This window comes from Callorhinus ursinus, unplaced genomic scaffold (assembly GCF_003265705.2).
Source record: "Callorhinus ursinus isolate GAN/ISIS: 27379988/994484 unplaced genomic scaffold, GSC_fseal_2.0 scaffold12, whole genome shotgun sequence".
NCBI lineage: Eukaryota > Metazoa > Chordata > Mammalia > Carnivora > Otariidae > Callorhinus > Callorhinus ursinus.
In genome coordinates, this window is record NW_027397074.1 from 70,506,284 (window position 1) to 70,526,945 (window position 20,662).

At 45.0% G+C, this 20,662-nt stretch overlaps 1 long non-coding RNA gene across 2 annotated transcripts in view; it reads left to right on the forward strand.

Moving 5' to 3' along the window:
* LOC141373905 (uncharacterized) overlaps positions 1-20,662 on the forward strand; it is a 403,382-nt gene that overhangs the window by 35,285 nt on the left and 347,435 nt on the right. For both annotated transcript variants that reach the window (XR_012380327.1, XR_012380328.1), the window contains exon 2: positions 10,150-10,214. This is a non-coding gene — a long non-coding RNA (uncharacterized lncRNA). The remainder of the gene's footprint in view (positions 1-10,149; positions 10,215-20,662) is intronic.

Below are 20,662 nucleotides of genomic sequence, written 5' to 3' on the forward strand. Positions count from 1 at the left end.
GAGCAGGGAGCCCGATGCGGGGCTCGATCCCAGGACCCTGGGATCATGACCTGAGCCGAAGGCAGACGCTTAACGACTGAGCCACCCAGGTGTCCCTGGACGACCTAATTTCTAAGGCCCTGCTTCGTCTGAAGCTGACTATGAGCCTGGCCAGCACATCCTGTTTGGAGAGCAGAGTATGTAGGGCTCTGGGCAAGCATGGGGATGCTATGGGCAAACTCCTTGTATCCTGTGAGGAGGTAACAGCACTTTTTGCTAAAAAGAAAACAGGGGTGCCTGACTGTAGAACATGCGACTCTTGATCTCAGGGCAGAGCTCCCTTAAAAAAAAAAAAAAAAGAGAAAACACATTTGCATGGGGAGAAGAGAGTTAAAGTCATAGGGTCCCACATGGAGGTCCCCATCGGGACCTAGGGGGCACCTGAGTTGACTAAAGCATTTGTTGCAGATGGTGAAGGATAGAACAGAACTTTCCAGCAGGTGTACTAGCTTGCTAAGGCTGCCATAACAAAGTACCACAAACTGGGTGGCTTAAACGACAGAAATTTATTTGGAGATCAAGGTGTGGGACCATGCTCCTTCAGAAGGCACTAGGGAAGGATCTGTTTCAGGCCTTTCTCCTAGCTTCTGGTAATTGCTCGGTTTGTGGAAGCATAATGCCAGTCTTCACATGGAGTTCTCCCTGTGTTCAAATTTCTCCTTTTTATAAGGTTATCAATCATATTGGATTGGGGGCCCAGGCTACTCCAGTAATGATTCACGTTAACTGATTATATCTGCAATGACCTTACTTTCAAATAAGGTCACATTCTGAGTTACTAGAAGTTAGGACTTCCACACAGGAAATTGGGGGGGACACAATTCAACCCACATCAGTGGGGATGCACTAATAGTAACAGCTAAACAGATTCAATTACTGAAGAAGGCTTAGAGGTCCAAAATGATAGTGCTTGCAAACCTACAATTTATTATAGCATAGCAACATCGTCAAAGCAGAGATACCATCACAGCCAGAGGCTGCTCATGGCAAGGGGCCTAGGGAAGCCAAGTCCCAGCTCCTATTGCCTCCCTCTGTTAAGGTCCGTGGCAGGGCATGCTCTTTCAAATCAGGAATCACCAGTGGGTACATGGAACACTTCAGAGCCCCAGATTCTTGGCCCAGGTTTCTTATAACTTTTCATGCAAGCGTATCCTCACTATATAACCCCTTCCAAATGGCAGAGCCTCTGGGTGGGTGGCAGTGCTCATCTAGACCAGGTGCAAATCATCAATCTCATTGCTACCAAAGCACAATTTTGACAAGCTCATACAAAACACCCCAAACTCCTTGGGGGCATTGTTATAAAGCAACACTATTAATCAGTGTGCTCATGCCTTAACCAGGGTCAGTCCCAGGTGAATCCCAGACCTGCTGGAATTAACCCTTATAGCTGGGGGGCAGAAGGAGATCACACAAGTGACCCTCTTCACTAGGTACTGAGTTCCTCCTTCTGTATTTCAATTTGTGTGAAATTCACATGGACCTTAAGAATAAAGGTCTGAGGGGGCGCCTGGGTGGCTCAGTTGGTTAAGCGACTGCCTTCGGCTCAGGTCATGATCCTGGAGGCCCGGGATCGAGTCCCACATCAGGCTCCCTGCTCAGCGGGGAGTCTGCTTCTCCCTCTGACCCTCTTCCCTCTCGTGCTCTCTATCTCTCATTCTTTCTCTCTCAAATAAATAAATAAAATCTTTAAAAAAAAAAAAAAAAGAATAAAGGTCTGAGGCTGTTTGAGAGACCAGGCCATTCTGTTCCCTTTGTCACTGGCCTTGGTTTGGGGGCTAGTGGTTTAAATTTATTTATTTTTATTTTTTTTAGTAATCTCTACACCCAATGTGGGGCTTGAACTCATGACCCTGAGATTAAGAGCCAAATGCTCCTCCAACTGAGCCAGCGAGGTACCCCTGGGGGCTGGTGGTTTAAATCTTTTATGTGCATGTTTTTTAGGTCTTCTGTAGCTCCAGCTACTAGGGTCCTTTTTTCCTTCTTGCTGCTTTCCTGAACCACTGCCCAGGCAGTTTTGGTCCAAGATGCCCTCAGCATATGATGTGTGGGACAGAAGCCTCCATTCCTGCCCTCTGGGACTATGCTGACAGCCCCTTGCTGTCACAGGGAAGTGGGCATGAAGGGAAGCCCACTGATGTGAGTGAGCCCAGTGGCCTGGGCAGGTGCCGATGGGTAATTGCCCATGCTCATTTAGCTTCAGGAGGGCGATCCAGAACTGGGGGTGCAAAGAGCCTGGGCAGCTCTTGGGAGCAGGAACAAGAATGAGTTGGAGTCCTGGTTCAGTTGACTGATGGTCTATAGGAAGCAGCATGCTAAGGGCCACCGTAGGCTCAAATAGGCAGTAAGAGCCCCAAATCCCAGGTATAGGGGAAGCCGAGGGTCCAGATGCTTTCCATAGCCATTTCTTCTACATGGAGGTAGAGCAGGAACCAGAATTGGGAGTGAAGCTTGCAAAGTGAAGTGAATAGTAGAACGAGCAGAGCAAGACAGTTGGTAAGGCTGATGGGTGCTGAGTCCCCAGAGGGTCTCCATTATTTCCAGCCCACCAGGAATAGCCCAGAGCTTGGAGACTGGCTGAATCTGCAGAGATGGCAAGGGGCCCAGGGAGAGGTGACAGAGGAAGAAGCCAGGCAGGCCTTGCAGTCAAAAAGCCCTGAGACAAAGGGCAGAGAAGACCGAGGCCTCAGTGGGGTTTCCTGGCAGTGCTGAAGCAGTGTTGGAGGTAGAAGATGCCAGGAGCCAGAGCAAGGGGAGGAGGGACTGTTGCTCCTTCTGGGAACACTTGCAGCCCTGGTGAGAGGGGTCTGCCTGACCTTCCCGGGTCCCCGGCCCCACCCACCCACATTTTCTCTGCCTCTACTTCTTGGTGTCTATAGGTTAGCCTTATTTTATAAAATTGGCCCCTGTTCACCTCTACCCCTAACCTGGACAGACACAGCCACGGTGTTTATGAATTTAAGTTTTGTGTTCAGGAAGATCAAAGTAACAAAAAAGGGATTGGAAAAGCATTAAAAAGGGATTGGAAAAATATATAGGTTTAGGCAATCCCTGTGTAATTTTGCATCTCCCTCAGTGGAGTTTCATGGATTGTCCATGAAGTGTTATGTAGATGGTGTAATAGTTTTGGATACAAGTAGCTTTGTGGTAGGTAATGATGATTATTTATGTGTTATATGCCTGCTTTATAGTTCAGGGGTCTCTTGAGTAATCAGTATGCTCATTTGCCTGTTTTATGTGACTTAAGAGTAAAATTTTACAATTTTAAACAATTGTGGAGGCTTGAGTTCTAGAAGCTTTGCATTTGATGAGCTTTTCATTATGTGTATTATTCACTTGAAGCTGAGACCTTACTTGGTTTAAGGGGACATTGGGAAGGCCACTGAACTAGGCAGGTCCCTATTAGCCATGTGACCTTGAGCAAAGCACTTCTCTAAGCCTCAATTTCTTCCATCTGTGCAATGAAGAGAATGTATTGCCTACCTTCCAGGATTAATGGCAACAGTGTATGTGAAAGTCCTTTTTGAACTGCAAACATCTATGCAAGTGCCTGGTATTATTCCTGCTGTTATTATTCAATATAACATTGTTTCCATGGGAAAGTGCAACTTACTTTATGACAATTGGATTTACAATGTCGTTTCCAGGAATGCATTTATCTCGAAGTAGTCTTTGGCCAAAAGCAACATAACCTGACCCGAGGATAAAACGCACTGTGGCAAAAGACAGGAACTGCCCAGGCAGATTTTGAAATAAAAAGAAAAGAAAATGAAAACTTTCCCCAGCTATGATGCTCATCTTGCTCCACCTTGCCCTCCTGCAGAGAAGTCCTTGTATTAGGGTTCTCCAGAGAAACAGAAAAAACAGGATGCCTCTGTGTGTGTGTGTGTGTTTATCTATTTATTTTAAGGAATTGGCTCATGCAACTGTGGAGGTTTGGGAAGTTCAAAATCTTGAGGGTAGGCCAGTAGGCTGGAGACCCACGGAAGGGCCGATATTGCAGTTCAAGTCCAAAGGCAGTCTTCTGGCAGAATTCCCTCTTTTTTGGGGGAGGTCAGTGTTTTTCTATTAAGGTCTTTAAGAGATTGGGTAACGCCCACCCACATTATGGAGGGTAATCTGCTTTCCTCAAAGCCTATTATCATTTTAAATATTAATTTCATCTAAAAACACCTTCACAGAAACACATGAAATTCACCATTATAATCTCCCTCTGTCTCTCTCTGATGCCCTTCTCTTTCTTTAACCCCTCCCCAGGGCTATAGCAGCCATCTTGAAGTTGGTGTGTTTTGTCTATTCCATGTTTTTATACTGTTACTACATAGGTTTGTGTATCAGTATGGCAGGTAAACTGAAAGTTTCAATTGAGGCATCCAGATAAAGGAGGAAGTGTGAGGCCATGTTAAAGAATTTACAGAGGAAAACCAGCTGCAGAACCATTAACCCTTATCCACCATGACAGTATAAATGAGTCGGGGATTTAAGATTTGAGGAGGGTTTATGGCATCAGCTGTTGTCAGTGAGTGCTGAGCGGTGGGCACCATTCTCCCACCTTAAAACTGAAAGGCATCAACCAGAACTCTGAAGATCCTCAAAGACTCAGGAAAAACCAGAGAAGGGAGTGTTTTTGAGTCACCTTAAATATCTCCTGGCTCAGAGACAGTGATGCCAGTACTAGACCAGTAAGGGCTTTCCTGTGCCTTTCTTCTCCTCCTTCCCTCTTCTTGGACCCGGAGAGATCAGAAACCAGGGTTGGCAAGGTGGAAGAGGAGGGGCAAAAACACCAGGGAGGGCAGGCAGGAAGAAGCCAGCCTCATTTCCCACTGGATGGCTGGACTGCAGCTGGCCTGAGCTGCACAGTGGGAGAGTGGCTTTTGATCTTTTGATTCTTTAAACTTGCCCCCGCCCCCAGTCCAGAGTGTATTTCCCTACCCTGTTGGTATTGGGCTCAGCCATGTGACTTGCCAGTGGGATGTTAGCAGATGTCACACGAATAAAGCTTGCAATATGCTTGCATCCAGGACTTCCCTCTTGTACTTCTGCCATCATCAGAAAACATGTCTCAGGTAGTGTGGTTCCTAAAGAATGAAAGACTTGGAACAGCCTTGAACAGAACTCACAGCCTAGAGCCAAGCCCAGCTGAGATCAGCAGAGCCACCACAGACTTGCGAGTGAGAAATTGATGCTTATTTCTGTGTGTCGCTGGGCTTTGGGGTGGTTTATTATGTGGCGTTAATAATGAGAGCAATGGCAATAATTGATAAAAGGAGTAACCAAATAAAGTTGAAAATTGTAATGATTACACAAAGGTAGACATTATTTATTGACTAGAACTACCCAAGTTTCATTCTGGGGTGGGGGAAGAATATGTCTAGCCAAATAAATTTATTTATTTTTATTTTTTTAAGATTTTATTTGAGAGAGAGAATGAGATAGAGCATGAGAGGGGGGAGGGTCAGAGGGAGAAGCAGACCACCCCACTGAGCAGGGAGCCCGATGTGGGACTAGACCCCGGGACTCCAGGATCATGACCTGAGCCGAAGGCAGTCGCTTAACCACCTGAGCCACCCAGGCGCCCGCCAAATAAATTTAAAGGAGCATTAATAGACAGCAGTAAAGTTGCTTTCTGAATATCCCCGTGAGTCTTGCTTGTTCAACTTAACAGTCACATATATTTCCATTAACGGTATGTAATAATGCTATATATGTTTAAAACTTTACACAGATAGCATCATGTTACATTCTGTAAATTGCCCTTTTCACTCAGTGTTATAAAAAATTAAAATCTGAAAAAAGGGGTGCCTGGGTGGCTCAGTCGTTCAGCGTCTGCCTTTGGCTCAGGTCATGATCCCCGGGTCCTGGGATTGAGCCCCATGTCAGGCTGGCTCCCTGCTCCGTAGGAAGCCTGCTTCTCCTTCTCCCACTCCCCCTGCTTGTGTTCCCTCTTTGGCTGTGTCTCTCTGTCAAATAAATAAATAAATAAATAAAATCTTAAAAAAAAATAAAATCTGAAAAAGGATAAAAAATAAATTATTGAAAAATGAATGTACCATAAAATTTTTTAATTTTTTAAAAAGATTTTATTTATTTGATAGCACAAGCAGGGGGAGTGGCAGGCAGAGGGAGAGGGAGAAGCAGGCTCCCCGCCGAGCAGGGCTCAATCTCAGGACCCTGAGATCATGACCTGAGCCAAAAGCAGATGCTTAACCGACTGAGCCACCCAGGCACCCCTGAACCACAAATTTTTTAATCCATTCTCCCAATAATGGGCACTTAATTTGTTCCCCCATCTTTTTTGGGGGGGTTATTACAAACTACGTATCAAGAAACATGCTTGTATTGAGTCTTTCTGTTCATGTCGACATGAGTCTCTCAAGGTAATCATTGGTGCTATGTACCACTCACCAGTATTTCCATTTTCCTCCTGCGGGGGACAAGACAGAACTGCATGCCCCATCCGCTTGAAGTTAGACCTAACTATATGACTTCTCTGGCTAATGAGGTATCAGTGGAGGTGATGCATTTCACTTACAGGTGAAAACTTTGAATAGCTAGTGTGTGACTTGCTGTTTCTCTCCTACTACCACAATGACCAGCACTGTTCTGGATGGTGAGGTCTCTCAGTGAGCATCTTAGGGTGAGAATAATGTGGAGCCCAATCCCTAGGTGTCCCAAGATGGTTGTGTAGCATGAGGAAGAAATTAACCTTGATTTGATCCCCTGAGATTTAGGTTAGTTTTTCAAGCCAGCACAGCCTCTCTATCCTGTTTGAAATATAAATCAGTACTAGAGGGTACTCCTGGGAGGGGCACCCTATAACAAAACACCTATGGTACTGGCTTAGTAGCTGGGTAATGTGCAGTGAGGAAACTTACTAACAGCTGGAAAATGGCCATTTATATTATGTAGTGGAGAGAGATTTTCTTAAACTGCACTTGTAGGAATTTGGGAGGCAGCTAATTGACCTAATGAACTTGGAGATTTAAGAAAAGAGGTTGGAAAGCACAATATTAATTGGGTAAGTTAGTCACTCTTGACAGTGTTTGGTGAGAAATTACAAGAAAAAGATGAAGTCAGGGAAGAGTGGGCTGGTGTGCAACACTTTTAGGGCTGGAAAAAGCAAACGTTTCTCATTATGAAACAAAAATAAGAAAGGCTTAGACAAAGAATGATTGAAATTCAGTTTTGTAAGCAAGGGTTACATCAACACTATAGATGTCATATCCATTTTAAAATCTCTGGTTGTATTAAGATGTCGTCTAGTAAATGTCCAGGTTCTTTCCATTGGACAAAATGTATTGGGGTGGGGGTGGGCAGGGAGACTAAGGGTATAGACCAAAATACCTTCAAATAAGTCCAGAGTGACATGGTGGTAAGGAAACAAATGCTGCAAAGAGGAGATAATATTTATAAAGGAAATTTGAGTGTGTTAGTTGGTACTTAGTGCTGCCTGGGATCATACAATAAGAGACTGAAGGTTTTAAGAGAATTATACCGCCCAAAGAACACTGGCCTGATCTTGACTTTGAATCTTAAAACAACACCTGGGTGCCCCAGGAAGTATGCTGGGAAATATGCTTAGTCCACAGGGAGGACATACTCTCTGGTGTACACTTCAGCTTTGGCCAAGGAGCATAAGGAGAAAAGGAAATCTCTTGGAGGGTCGTGTCAGAGCCTACAGAGAACATTTCAAGAGGTGGAATCGGGATCTAATCAAAGAATATTCCTCATTCATGGGGAAGAATGCTCTGAGATTTTGCAGTTGCTGTGGATCAGTGTCTGCTGTGTCCCATTATTCTCTTTTCTGAATGGGAGTGTTTATTTCTATTTTCCTGTCCCATGTTCTATCATTAAATATTGGTATGTTGGAGAAGATAACTGGTCTTATTAGTCTCCTGATGAAGAGGCATTGCATCTAGATGGAGAGACAACTGCCCCTCACCTTGATATAGAAATTACTGTGAAAAATTGGATATATTAGACTTTGAGCTTGGTGCTGTGCTGGGGCTGGGATAGTGCTGTGCTGGGATGGGTTGTCTCCCTTGGGAAAGGGTTGAATATATTTTGCATCCAGAGAATAATCAAATACTGGGTATTTGGATGGGGATAGACTGTGAAAGTTGTTAGGGCTATTCACCAATATTTTTGATTGTCCCCTTCTGAGCTCTTATGCTTGGTGGGCCCCTCCAGTCTGACATTGGTCAGGAATGAATCCCACAGTTCACAAGACATACATAAAGAAATACTTTATAGAAAAAATGGAACACTCACAAGACCAGGCTTAGCAAGATAGAGGTGCATATGGCCTCTCTTTTCCCATCACCTCTGGGAGAAGCAGGCCAGGCCAGGCCAGGCCACCTGCTGGCAATGGCATGGGTTTCATTCCAGTGAAGTTCCCCTTCACACCTTTTAGTAGGGGAGTCTCCCTTTTCCTAGGGGAGTGTGAGAATGTGGCCTTCTTAGAGGAGAAGATGTAGGATTTCTGACATTGGGCAGTCTGGATATGGGATGCTGGCTTTACTAGGTTTCTCTAAGGACCTGGAGCCTGTGAGAAGTTCTGTCTTCTCTACTGAGGGAGGAAGGTTCCAGTCCAGGAAACAGAACTCAGGTGCTATCTTTCCATTTGGGAGAAGGGGTCATCTCTCCACTACCAACCCATGTGAGAGCCTAGGATTGTACTTGCCTGTCCTCTTAAAGGTTGAAGGACACCTTAAAGAAGGGTCCACATGACCTGCTTTGGCCAATGACAGAGTGTTCAAAGCCTCCATGAGCCTGTGTGCCACTTGACCTTTCCTTTTTTTTTTTTAAGATTTTATTTATTTATTTGACAGAGAGAGACACAGCGAGAGAGGGAACACAAGTGGGGGGAGCGGAGAGGGAGAAGCAGGCCTCCTGTGGAGCAGGGAGCCCGATGTGGGGCTTGATCCCAGGACCCTGGGATCATGACCTGAGCCGAAGGCAGACGCTTAATGGCCACCCAGGTGCCCCGACCTTTCCTTCTCCTTGCTGTGCTGACCGTTGAAGCTCTGGGTAAGGAGCCTCCGTCAGTCTGTGCTCCCGAGCGAGGACAGCATGGAGCAGACATTCCAGCTGAGCTGTGAGAGACAAGTAGCGTGAGATAGAAATAAACATTAGTTGTCTTGAGCCATTGACACTTGTGAGTTGTTTTTAGCTGCAGCAAATTGTTTTAGTCTATCCTGACTGCCACAACTGGGTCTTCTGGGTGATGGGGTGCACACAGCCTTGTGGAGTGATTGTTTCAGTCGGTACTATTCCTTACTGACTTCCTTACCGAGAGAGAATGCAGGGCTTTGCCTTGGGTGTTCCCTTACACTCCCTGCAGTGGTCATTGTTGGCTTCCAGCTGGCCTTGGAGCAGCTGCTTGTTATCCAGGGCTCAGGCAGAAGTTAGACAAATCTGTTGAGGAAGAAGCGGGAGAATCTAGGTGGTTAGGAGGAAGACTGACATACGGGCATAGTTTGAAGGCACATGGAGAGGTCAGCCACGACTGGGAGAAATGCGTGAGTGTCCCGGGTCAGTAGTAGAGGGCCAACCCACATCAGCTGAGGCAGCGCTGCCTGGAATCCATGTGTGGAGCCCAGAGAACAAAAGAAGGATCAGGCGCCAAGACCACAGGCCTGGGCAACTAGGACTCAGAATTCTGGCAAGGGTTTTCGTAAAGGCAGGGTATTCCCAGCAGGCATGCGGCACATGCTTTGTCAGCCACCGTCTGGGTCGGTAGCTTCTTACATGGCTGATGTTGATCTTGGCACCCAGGTAGAGCTGTTTGTGGAAAGATAGACATCTGAGTAGACGAGGGTTTGAGGAAAAGAGTTTGTGCTGCTTAGGCAAACAGGCTAAGATTGGGCTCAGTCTAGCTGCTGTTCCTTCTTTGACCTCTCTGGTCCAGCCCTCACTGGGGCTTGGGCGTTTCCCCTCCTCACATAACTTTTCTTGGCAGTCCTCATTTTTATTCTTTAAATCTTCATTGGTACCTGGCCCATGAGGGAGAAGGAAGGCGAAAGGAAGTCACATTTATCAGGTATCAAGTACTATGTGTAGGCATTGAGCCATGTGCCTCACATGCACCATCCCATTTAATCTTCACAGAACCCCTTTGGGCTGCTGCTATTATTATTCCTGTTTGATCGATGAGGAACCTGGGGCTTGGAGAGGTGAGTAATTTACCTGAGGTCTCTTGGGCAGAAAGTCTGTCTGACTGTAGAGCCCCTGCTCCTAACCCCGGCACTGCATCTGTGTTTATTAGCAGAACGACGGTCCTTCAGTCCCATGTTATTACCCTTGAAGTCCCCCCTGGAATCCCTCGATCACTTGCGTAGGGCAGGACCTGCCTCTTGTCGAGTTCACATTTTACCTGCTTTCTCAGATGGCAAGGCTCACCCTCATTGGCACCAGAGTCCCCTGGAATAAGCCTCATCTCCCCCCAGTACTGCATGGCATGTTTAAACGTATGATTTAGCAAGCCCACATAAGTGTCACCAAAGGAGGAGGAGCTGCTCCCTCACTTGGGAGCCAGCGGGTTCTGTCATGCAGGTGGAAGTGTTTTTGGGGGCCCTGGGATAGTGAGTGATAGTCAAGACCGGGGGGGGCGGGTGGTGGTGCAGAGAAGGATAACAGCTGCTCCTGGTGGCTCCAAGTCACATTTGGAGCCTAAATTAGCCTGTTCTTTTCCAGATCCTCTGTGGGCTTGCTGCAGGCTGCCTGCCTGGCTGGCTCATCTCCTTGCAGGCATTGTTTTGTCCCTTCCCCCCATTCCAGTCCTTCCTCTTAGGGTCTTTGACTAAGAGTTAGCTTACTGAGAGGCTAGACAGGGCCACCTAAATGTGGGCTGAGGGATGGAGGGGTGCTCAAATCTCTCCCCTATCTCTTCCTGTCCTTAGGAAGTTTTACCATTAGAGATTCATTCTTTAACTAGAATGAAACTTGAGAGGTAGTCTTATCAGCAAAATGTATCAGATTTTCCCCTGAAGACAGTATGTTTGCAAAACCTACACAAATAGAATTCTCATACCACTATGTAGGGTAATTATGTCAAATTGCCTCCTGCTTATCTCACTCCCCAGCCCCTGTGCCCTTAGAAGGCTTCCCTGATAGAGGGAAGGAGCTTCAGGGCTCTGAGTTGAGAGGTCAAGGAGGGGCTCAACCAGAGGGAGCCAGCAGAAAGGGCCCTCTGGGCCCTTCTCACAAGTCTGCTCTCAGCTGGCTCTGCTGCGGCCTTGGAGCTGGAAAACTCCTCTGAGCCTCACCTCTTTGCCGAACTTGGTGCGGAGCCTGCAGAGAGCTGCTTTTTTCTGGGCCTCTGTTTCCTTTCATGGAAAACAAAGATTGAAGGAGATAATCCTCAGTACTCCTGCCTGTTCCGATTATGCAGTAAGTCTATAATTTTTCTCTGCAGAGTCTGTACTGAGAACAGTTTTCTGAGTCTTGGTGTTTGCTGGCTCAGCACTGTGGCTCTCCCTGTTGAAAACTAATCTGTGCCCCACAATTGATCTTAAAAACAAGGCAAAACAACAACCAGCTGCTTTTCTTATTAACTCTGCAAACAGCAGAGGTAGTCTGGGAAGGGGCTGCTGTCCAGTCGTATGATGGAATTGGGCTCTGCTCCAAGGTGCAGAGTTGACGGATGCTCTCCTGGGGGGAGCCTTTGATGCACCTAGTATCTGCTTGCAGCAGTTTGGCTTTCCACATTTTGACATTGTCTTAGCCCGCCGGGGGTCCTATCTGACTGGGGTCCCTACCAGTTTTTAGGCAGAAGGCAGTGTCAGGGCACTTCCCATCACTCAGGCCTGAGTTTTCTTTGGAACCTTTTCCAAAGTAGCTCATTCTTTCAGGGCATGTGCTGCTTTTATACTTTTAATTACTTCTTCTATGTCTCATTATTTTAAATATTCTGATTTTCTTGTCTCTATTAATTTTCCCTTTATTTGAAATTTTTGGTTTCTAGTACTTTGTTTTGCTTGCTGGCTATTGCTTAATGTGGGCGTGTCCTTACAATTTGGAACTGTAATTTTGGGTCATGAGCTCTCACTTTCAGGGAGCTTCATTTGTGGGTTCAGTGCATGTTCCTTCAGAGTAGTTTTGCAATTGCTTCTTCCTGGCCATGGAAGCAGTTTCATGTTAATGTCTCTACCTGGGGGTTCCCGGATCCACAACATAATTTCAAATCCCAGACCCTTGCAAGTCATAGCCCTGGTGCCTAGAATTCTCAGGGGAGACTTCTCTAATGGACTAGGAAGGAAGGGATCCGCGTCCTTGCGGTCTCCTTCGTGTCCCCTGTACGAGGGCATGAAGTGTTCTGATCCATCCCTTTACGGAGTTTCCATCTCTTTGAGAGTTCTGGCTTTATGAGGAGATCTTAGTTCCCACTTCCCACCTTGTCCCATGCCAAGCCTCGTTTCCTGTTCTTGGGTATGGGAAGCTCCTGAGATGAGATAACAGTTTGGATTTACCTGGGGCAGATTAACAGCCTCAGATTAGCTGGCGCGGCACTGGTGTCAGCTCATGCTGTCCTGGGGGACAGCATGAGTTTCTGTCCCTGGGGGATTCTCCCTTTTTCTTAGGAGTTCAGCTAAATCAAAAATATTTTTCTGTTACATTTCCCCCAGAATTTCTAGGAATTTTCAGGTTATTTTGGTCCCCATCTTGCTGGAATCTGAATCTCCCAGGCCCTCCTTTCTGCTGATGGGAGTAAGTAAGAAGGGAGGAGAGGGCCAGAATTGGTTGTGTTAACTTGTAGATAGCCTCTTTGGAACAGGGGGATATCATCTACCTCATTCGTCTTTACCCTTTTACTCAAAAGAATTTTGAAAAACGATGTGTTTTGTGGCTCATTTTTAAGTTCACTTATGAACACTTTCAAAATATGTTGTAATAAGTGCAAAGGATATAACTTCCAGCATATTTGAAATGTTTTCATTTAAAAATAAAACTTTTATTTATTTATTTATTTATTTAAAAGATTTTATTTATTTATTCATGAGAGGGAGGGAGAGAGAGAGAGAGAGAGAGAGAGAGAAGCAGAGGGAGAAGCAGGCTCCCAAGGAGCAGGGAGCCCGATGCGGGACTCGATCCCAGGACCCTGGGATCACGACCTGAGCCGAAGGCAGACGCCCAACCATCTGAGCCACCCAGGCGCCCTAAAAATAAAACTTTTAAAAGCTTTTAAAAGTGCTAGCGATTTGATACCTACCATCATTCATTAAAACATACACATAAAACTTCTTTTTTAAATGTTTGAAACTTTACATCAATTTCCTCTTTGAACTCATTTTTCTGCACCATTTCCTCCCTAAATAAATTTATCCTGATGGAATGTTTTGCCTTTAAAGTGTTTTATTGATCATCCTCTCATACTTCTCAGCAACACAAAGATGTTTATGAAATTAAATTTTATTTCCTGCAATCATAAGTCCCTAAGTGTTGAGCACATTTCTTCTGGGTTGAGTTACTTTTGCAATTATTATTATTATTATTTTAAAAGATTTTTTTTATTTGAGAGAGAGTGAGAGAGATCACAGAGGGAGAGGTAGAAATAGACTCGCTGCTGAGCAGAGAGCCTGATGTGGGGCTTGATCCCAGGACCTTGGGATTATGACCTGAGCCGAAGGTAGATGCTTAACGACTGAGCCACCCAGGCGCCCCTGCAATTATTATTAATATGCCGTTGATCAAAATGACATGAATACATTGCAAAATTTGATAAATAAATGCTTAAAAGTGGAAATAGTCAATGAGATGAAACTGACACATTAAGTCAGGTATCCAAGGACATATATCAGGATTGCTCGAATGAGACAGGATTCAGTATACATTTTGCTTTTATTTTTTTATTTTTACAGTTGTAAACCCTGAGCAACTTTGTTCATGTAAATAAGAGGATGAGAAAAGGAAGTTTTGCTTCACCCATTATTCAGTTCTTTAATTTCATCTAATTTTTAAGCCAAAATCACATTGTGATCTATCATCAAAAATTATTTTTAGCAGTCTGTCAGTTAACTTGGTTAAGTTTTCCTCCAATTTTGCAGCAGCAAAAAATTGAAAAATCACACGACTTACAAAAAGTAAATGGAGTCATTAATTTTCTCACCATGTAAACCAGTGTTTCTTTTTTTTTTAATAAAGATTTTATTTATTCATTTGAGACAGAGAGAGAGCAGGAACAGAGGGAGAGGTAGAGGGAGAGGGAGAGGGAGAAGCAGACTCTCCACTGAGCCAGGAGCCTGATGCAGGACTCGATCCCAGGACCCTGGGATCATGACCTGAGCCAAAGACAGATGCTCAACCATCTGAGCCACCCAGGTGCCCCTAAACCAGTGTTTCAAAATTGTGTTTTTTTTTTTTTTTCAAAATTGTTTTGTCAGGTACCCCAGAGGTTTGCACACCTGAGAGTAGGGCAATGAGATTCTGGGTGGGTGAGAGGTGTGCCTTGCTGTTACAAAGTGGGAGAGGGGAAATCATGTTAGAAAATCCTCTGCTGTAGATGTTTTAAGGTAGATAAATATTAGGGAGGGGAGTACCTTTGGAAATTGAGTATCTGGAGTGGAAACTGATTCCCCTTGAGACCAACAGTCCTGAGCACCCCCTTGAAAGTTTTCTGGAGGGGCGTCTGGGTGTCTCAGTTGTTAAGTGTCTGCCTTTGGATCAGGTCATGATCCTGGGGTCCGGGGATCGAGCCCCACATCGGGCTCCCTGCTTGGCGGGAAGCCTGCTTCTCCCTTTCCTGCTCCCCCTGCTTGTGTTCCTCTCTCGCTGTGTCTCTCTCTCAAAAAAATAAATAAAATCTTAAAAAAAAAATTTTCTGGACCCTCAGTCATTTGATTGAGGCGGGCTTCCTGGAGGAGGAAGGCTTTGCAGCTCTGTGGGCAGGGATACATCTTGCACTGTGTCCTGTCCTTGTCGTGGTGGGGGGTAGTGCTCAGCAAATTCAACATGGGCCACAGTCAGCCAGTATTGCCTGTGTGTTTGCCATGCCCTGGCACCTTAGCGGTGTTGCATGAGCCTTGGCTCAGTCAATCCACAGATAAATTCCATGAGGAGTTTATTCACTTTAACTCTATCTACCAGGTGAAACTTTATGAATTGAGGGACTAAAGAATTTGCTGTAGATTGCAAGAGTGGTAAGTAGTAGAACTGGGGCTTGGGCCCTAAAGGGTGTGTCTAATATCAAAGCCCACAATCTTAACAGTTGCTAAAAGGGACAAGCAGCAAAGAGAAGTCTCAGGATAGACCATGAATCCACTTCCCTCCACTTCAGTCAGGGAGAGAGGAGAAAAGAGATTGCTTCCTGGATAATTAAAAATAATAGAGTGGTACTGTTGGAAATGGCTTTTTAAAATGAGCAACATGCTGGGCGCCTGGGTGGCTCAGTCGGTTGAGCGTCTGCCTTCAGCTCAGGTCATGATCGAGCCCCACGTGAGGCGCTCTGCTCTGTGGGGAGTCTGCTTCTCCCTTTCCCTCTGCCTGCCGCTCTCCCTGCTTGTGCTCTCTCTCTCTCATTCTCTCTGTCAAATAAATAAATAAAAAAAAATAAAATGAACAACATGCCATGGGGTGAGTTAGCTTGTCTCAGTGTTAGTAGTTTCGTCTGTAAAATGGGAATGGAGACGATGGTGATGATGGTGATGATGATTGATGATTGATGATGATGATGATGGTGGTGGCAGGGACAATATCTACTATATAAGGGAGCAGTGATCTTTTAGCCAGTACCTTCCAATCCTGGACATTCCTAGCTCTCTCTTCTGTTTAGGCAAAATTTGTCTACTATCTCCTCATCTATAAAACACTCTCTTCATAATAAGCCTTCAGCTGTTTGATGTTTGAATACCTCTTCCCTTTGTTGTCTCTTCTCCAGGATAAATCTCCTGAGCTCTTTGTTTAAATGGGGTTTATAATTTTAAGACTCATTATCCTTCTGGTCACTCTCCTGGATATATTCTCATTTGTCAAAATGACTTTTAAAATAAGGTGCCCAGATTTTATCATCATATTCCAGATATGGTTTGACCAGGGCAGAATGCTGTGAAATTGCTCTTTCCCTTGATCTTCAGATGTCATCTGAACACTTAATAGTTTTTCCTGAGCATCCTCACTGTTGACTTGGTAAACTTTAAGCCACCATCCACAGATTATGATGCAGCTCTGCTACAGACCCATTCTCCTATCCCATCCGATAATTTTGCAATTGACAGTTTATGAACTTGAATATGGGACTTTACATTTATCTCTGTGAAACTTCATCTTAATGGGCACAGTCCATATTGTAGCTTTTCAAAGAGATTTTGAATCCTGATCCTGATTCTGTTCGTTAAGGAGGAGAACACAACACATGGTAGTGTATAGTGAATATGAGGGCTTAGGAGAAAGAGCAGTGAATGAATGGTTTTATGAACTTACCCAAGCCAATTAAATCATCAGTATTTTAGGTTCTTTTTAGTTGATATCAGTCACTTCTATTATTTAGAGATAAAGGATAGTGTTGTTTTTTTTTTTTTCTACCAAACCTTGTACCGAGTGGTATGTATGAGTGAATGTAAGTCTCAAACTGAATTTTGTTAAACATGCAAATTCTTATTAGCCAACAGGCACAAAAGGGTCATAAAGCCCACTCTTGAAAGCTCCATGATGTCCCAGCTCCCAGTCCCTTGGGCATTCTTCTCAGCACTTCACATACTGGGGTAGCTGAGGCCATGCTTGAGCGGAGGATTCTGTGAACTTGCCATTTAGGGTCAGGTGACTGTCCTGTATAAGCACTGGGTGAGTCCTGAGGTCCAGGGTGCTCCTCTGCAAGCTATGGGCTGCTGGGCTTAGTGAGTTCAGAGCCCCCGTTCACACATGGCTGAGAATGCCTGTGATGTATGTTGCCGGTCTGTGCATCTTGACCACCATTTATTCCAGTGATGAAAATATTTTCTAACATCCATTAGACCAATTTACAAAAAGTGGTAATGTGGATCAGAAATTAAGTTGGTTGGAAAGCTTATAAGAAACCTTTTGAGTGTGGGGTTTTCCTGAGACTCTTCCAAATGCTAACTGTACCCTGGAGTGTGTATTCCCCATTAAAGAACTCCAAATGTTAAATAACCTCCCCTAGGCCTTCCATGGGTAACTGTGACATATGTTCTTGTGGTGGTGAATTTTATATGTCAACTTGACTGGGCCATGGGGTGTCCAGGTATTTGGTTAAACATTTTTTCTGGATGTGTCTGTGAGGGTATTTCTGGATAAGATGAACATTTATGTGTGTGTGTATGTATGTATGTATAATTTAAATTTAGTTAGTGAATATACAGTGCAATATTGGTTTCTGGAAGATTAACATTAATTTTTTTTTTTTTTAGTAAGTGGGCTCTGTGCCATGGGCTTGAACTCACAACCCTGAAATCAAGAGTTGCATGCTCTACCAACTGAGCCAGCCAGGGACCCCAAGTTTTTTTTTTTTAGATTTTATTTATTCATTTGAGAGAGAGAGAGAGAGAGAGAGAGAGAGGCAGGGAGCACAAGCAGGGGGGAGGGAGAGGGGAGGGAGAAGCGGACTCCCCGCCAACCCTAGGACCTGGAGATCATGACCCAAGCCGAAGGCAGATGCCCAACCATCTGAGCCACCCAGGCATCCCCAGGTACTCCAAGATTAACACTTGAATTGGTAGAGTGAGTAGAGCAGATTGCCCTCCGCAAGGTGAGTGGACTTCATCCAATCTGTTGAAGATCTGAATAGAACAGAAGGGGCTGAGTAAGAGAACTTCTGCCTGACTGCTGGGCTGGGCCATTGGTCTTTTCCTGTCTCAGGACGGAGCTGAAAAATTGGCTCTTGTTTGGTCTTGAGCCTGCTGGCTTTTGGACTGAAACTTGTACCGTTGGCTCTCTTGAGTCTCCAGTTTCCCAACTGCAGATCTTGGGACTTGTACTTCATAATCATGTGGGCCAATTCCTTGCAAAAAATCTCTTGATCCCTATCTATATTTATATCTATATACCTGTGTATGTATTTATCTCCTATTGGTTCTGTTTCTCTGGAGAACCCTGACTAATACAGCTATATATGTATTACCATCTATGCATAAGTATTGTGAAGTAAGTTATAATAATGTAGCGGATTGAAAGTTGGGCACCTTGGTTTTCTTCCCCAAACTCTTCCGGTCAACTGGCTCTGCATGGCACAAGGTGGTTCTTTAAGGGTCACCAGAGTGACACAGGGAGTTTCCATCCAGCTGTTCACCTGTTATGCAGCAGGGCTCAGTACCCGTTCCACAGTGTCGCATGGTCTAGGTTAAGAATTAGACTTTTCTTTGGGGGTGGGGGTGGATAAAAAGAACTTAAAAGGCAGAGTCAGCAGAAGGAAAAGGTACAGACCTCCCCCTTCCCCTTGTCCCTCCAAAGGGGCATACCAGGACCAGGTGCTATGCTGGATGCGCAGTGCGGCTTTGCATTCCAGTGGAAGGACCTTACTACTTGGGGTCTGCCTGTTTGTGGGGGCAAGTGTGAGAGCAACCTGATAGTAGGCAAGGGAAACCTCAGTGCCTGGCACAGGACAGTTTGGGTTTTAGTACCAGCTGTTACTGAGTTTTCTGGAAGCACCTGTTCTGTTCTGTTCAGCACCTGCAGACATGGGACTCATTGGAAGTTGCAGCTCCTCTGCAGAGGTGTAGGTGCAGGGAGGGGAGGAAACCTATTGGTCCCATGAGAAGCTGGGCTTGGGTGCTGCACTTTGCACTGGGAGAATTGGGGGCCTCTTCCCAGCTGGCTCAGTGCCCAGGAAACCCAGAGTGAGGTCTTGGGGTCACTTTTATACGATCCTGGCCCTTGTATCACGTTTTGTGACTGTGAAGCCTGTGCCCCTTCCTGGGCCTCCATCTTCTCCTCTTTTAGAGTGAAGAAATTGGTTTTTGGTATCTTGCAGGCTCTGCATTCTAAATAGGGATAGAAGCCTTTTTTCTCCGCATTAAATAAAAACAGCTACATAGACACTTGATACAGAAACGGTACGTGTCAAATATATAAAACTCCAAGATTCAAAATATTGAGAAATTTTCCTTCAGGTTTCCTTGCACAAATGAGTAAAATCATGTACATTTCAATATTTTGCTAATAATGATGCTCAGTGACTTGAATGTGTAAAGAGATTTTAAGAAATGCTCAGAAACAACTGATAAAGGCTTTGCATCGCTGAGTGACTCAGTGAGCATTTGTAGGACAGTGACGTTTCTTTTGTTTTCCTGAACTCATTAACAAAGGCATACGGAAATTTTGTGTTCATAGAATTCTGTCTTTTTTTCTCCCTGAAACCATTGCAGTGGTTTTAACTCTCTGTGTGATGAATTTTGGAGATACAGAGCCCTTTTTAGAAGTGCACATCCTCTTGACCTCAAAACATTTGTAGATCCAGTCTTCACATTTCGTGGCCAACTAGAGCGCAGGACTGTGGCAACATTTTGCCCACTGGTTTTGGCAGTGCTGGGGGTAGAATCTGGAGACGGGGCCACAAGAGAGATGTCGATGCACACTGCTGAAGGTTTGGCCTTCCCGCATTGACTTGGTCACCATGCAGTTGAATAATTATGATGGCATCATTTTCCTGCATTCGGCAAAAATTGCACACAGAGCAATCTGACAGTGCACATTGGTCTCGACCATTTTTCTTTATAAAGCCTATTGCATTTGTCTCCTTTTACAAATGATTCTGTGACTCATTTCAGAGACAGATAACTTACTTCTAAGGGACACATGCTCCCCTTTTCAAAGTCCTTGGGGAATTTCTCTTCAAGTTTTCCTTTTCCGTACCTAACAGAGTGTCCTGCATATAACAGACAGTCAGTAAATATCTGTTGTGGCTGATGATGATGGGGAGTGAGATAGAGGAAGCCTTTCATGTGTTTATCACGGCGATGCTGTGCAGTAGATTGGTGTGAGGGGTTGCAGAAGCATCCGGTGATTACTGCTACAGCCTGGTCTCCCTGCACCAACTTGGTGAGCCTTTGATTGAATGGTGATAAAGGTATCATTTTGTGGCATTAGGAGGGAAAGGTATATGGAGATTTGACATGCGTGGTGTTTCATAACTTTCGATAAAATAGCGACATTTGTCTTCTTTCATCTAAGGCTGAATCATTTCTGAAATAGAGACCTAAATTTAAGGTATGGAACATTTCAAGTTAAACATCCTTGAGAAAGCTTGCTTCATGTTTTTCTGCCCAAATGGGGGTAAGACTGCAGAAACCTGTTACCTTTTGATAATGGCAGTTCTGAGTCACAGCATGGTGAGTGCAGTTGCAGGCGGCTGCTTGGCGTTGCTGGCTTGTTTTGCTTGTGTTTCATGTAAGTGCTGCACGGAACTCAGTTGGTGGAACCTGCTGAGGGTGAATGGTAAATGGGGAGCCAGAGGGTGGTTTTGAGGAGTGAGGGTAAAGGAAAAGTCCGCACAGTGACCTCTTTTGGATGCCCATCAAGTGCCAGGCTCTATACTGGGCAGTGAGGATCCAAGGGTGAATATGGTCTCTGTACCCAAGGAGTTCCTGGTTAAGTGAGAGAAATGACTAGAAAGCAAATGCTTACAGCACAGAGAAGTCCATGCTGAGACAGAGGGAGCACAGGACAGGGGACGCAG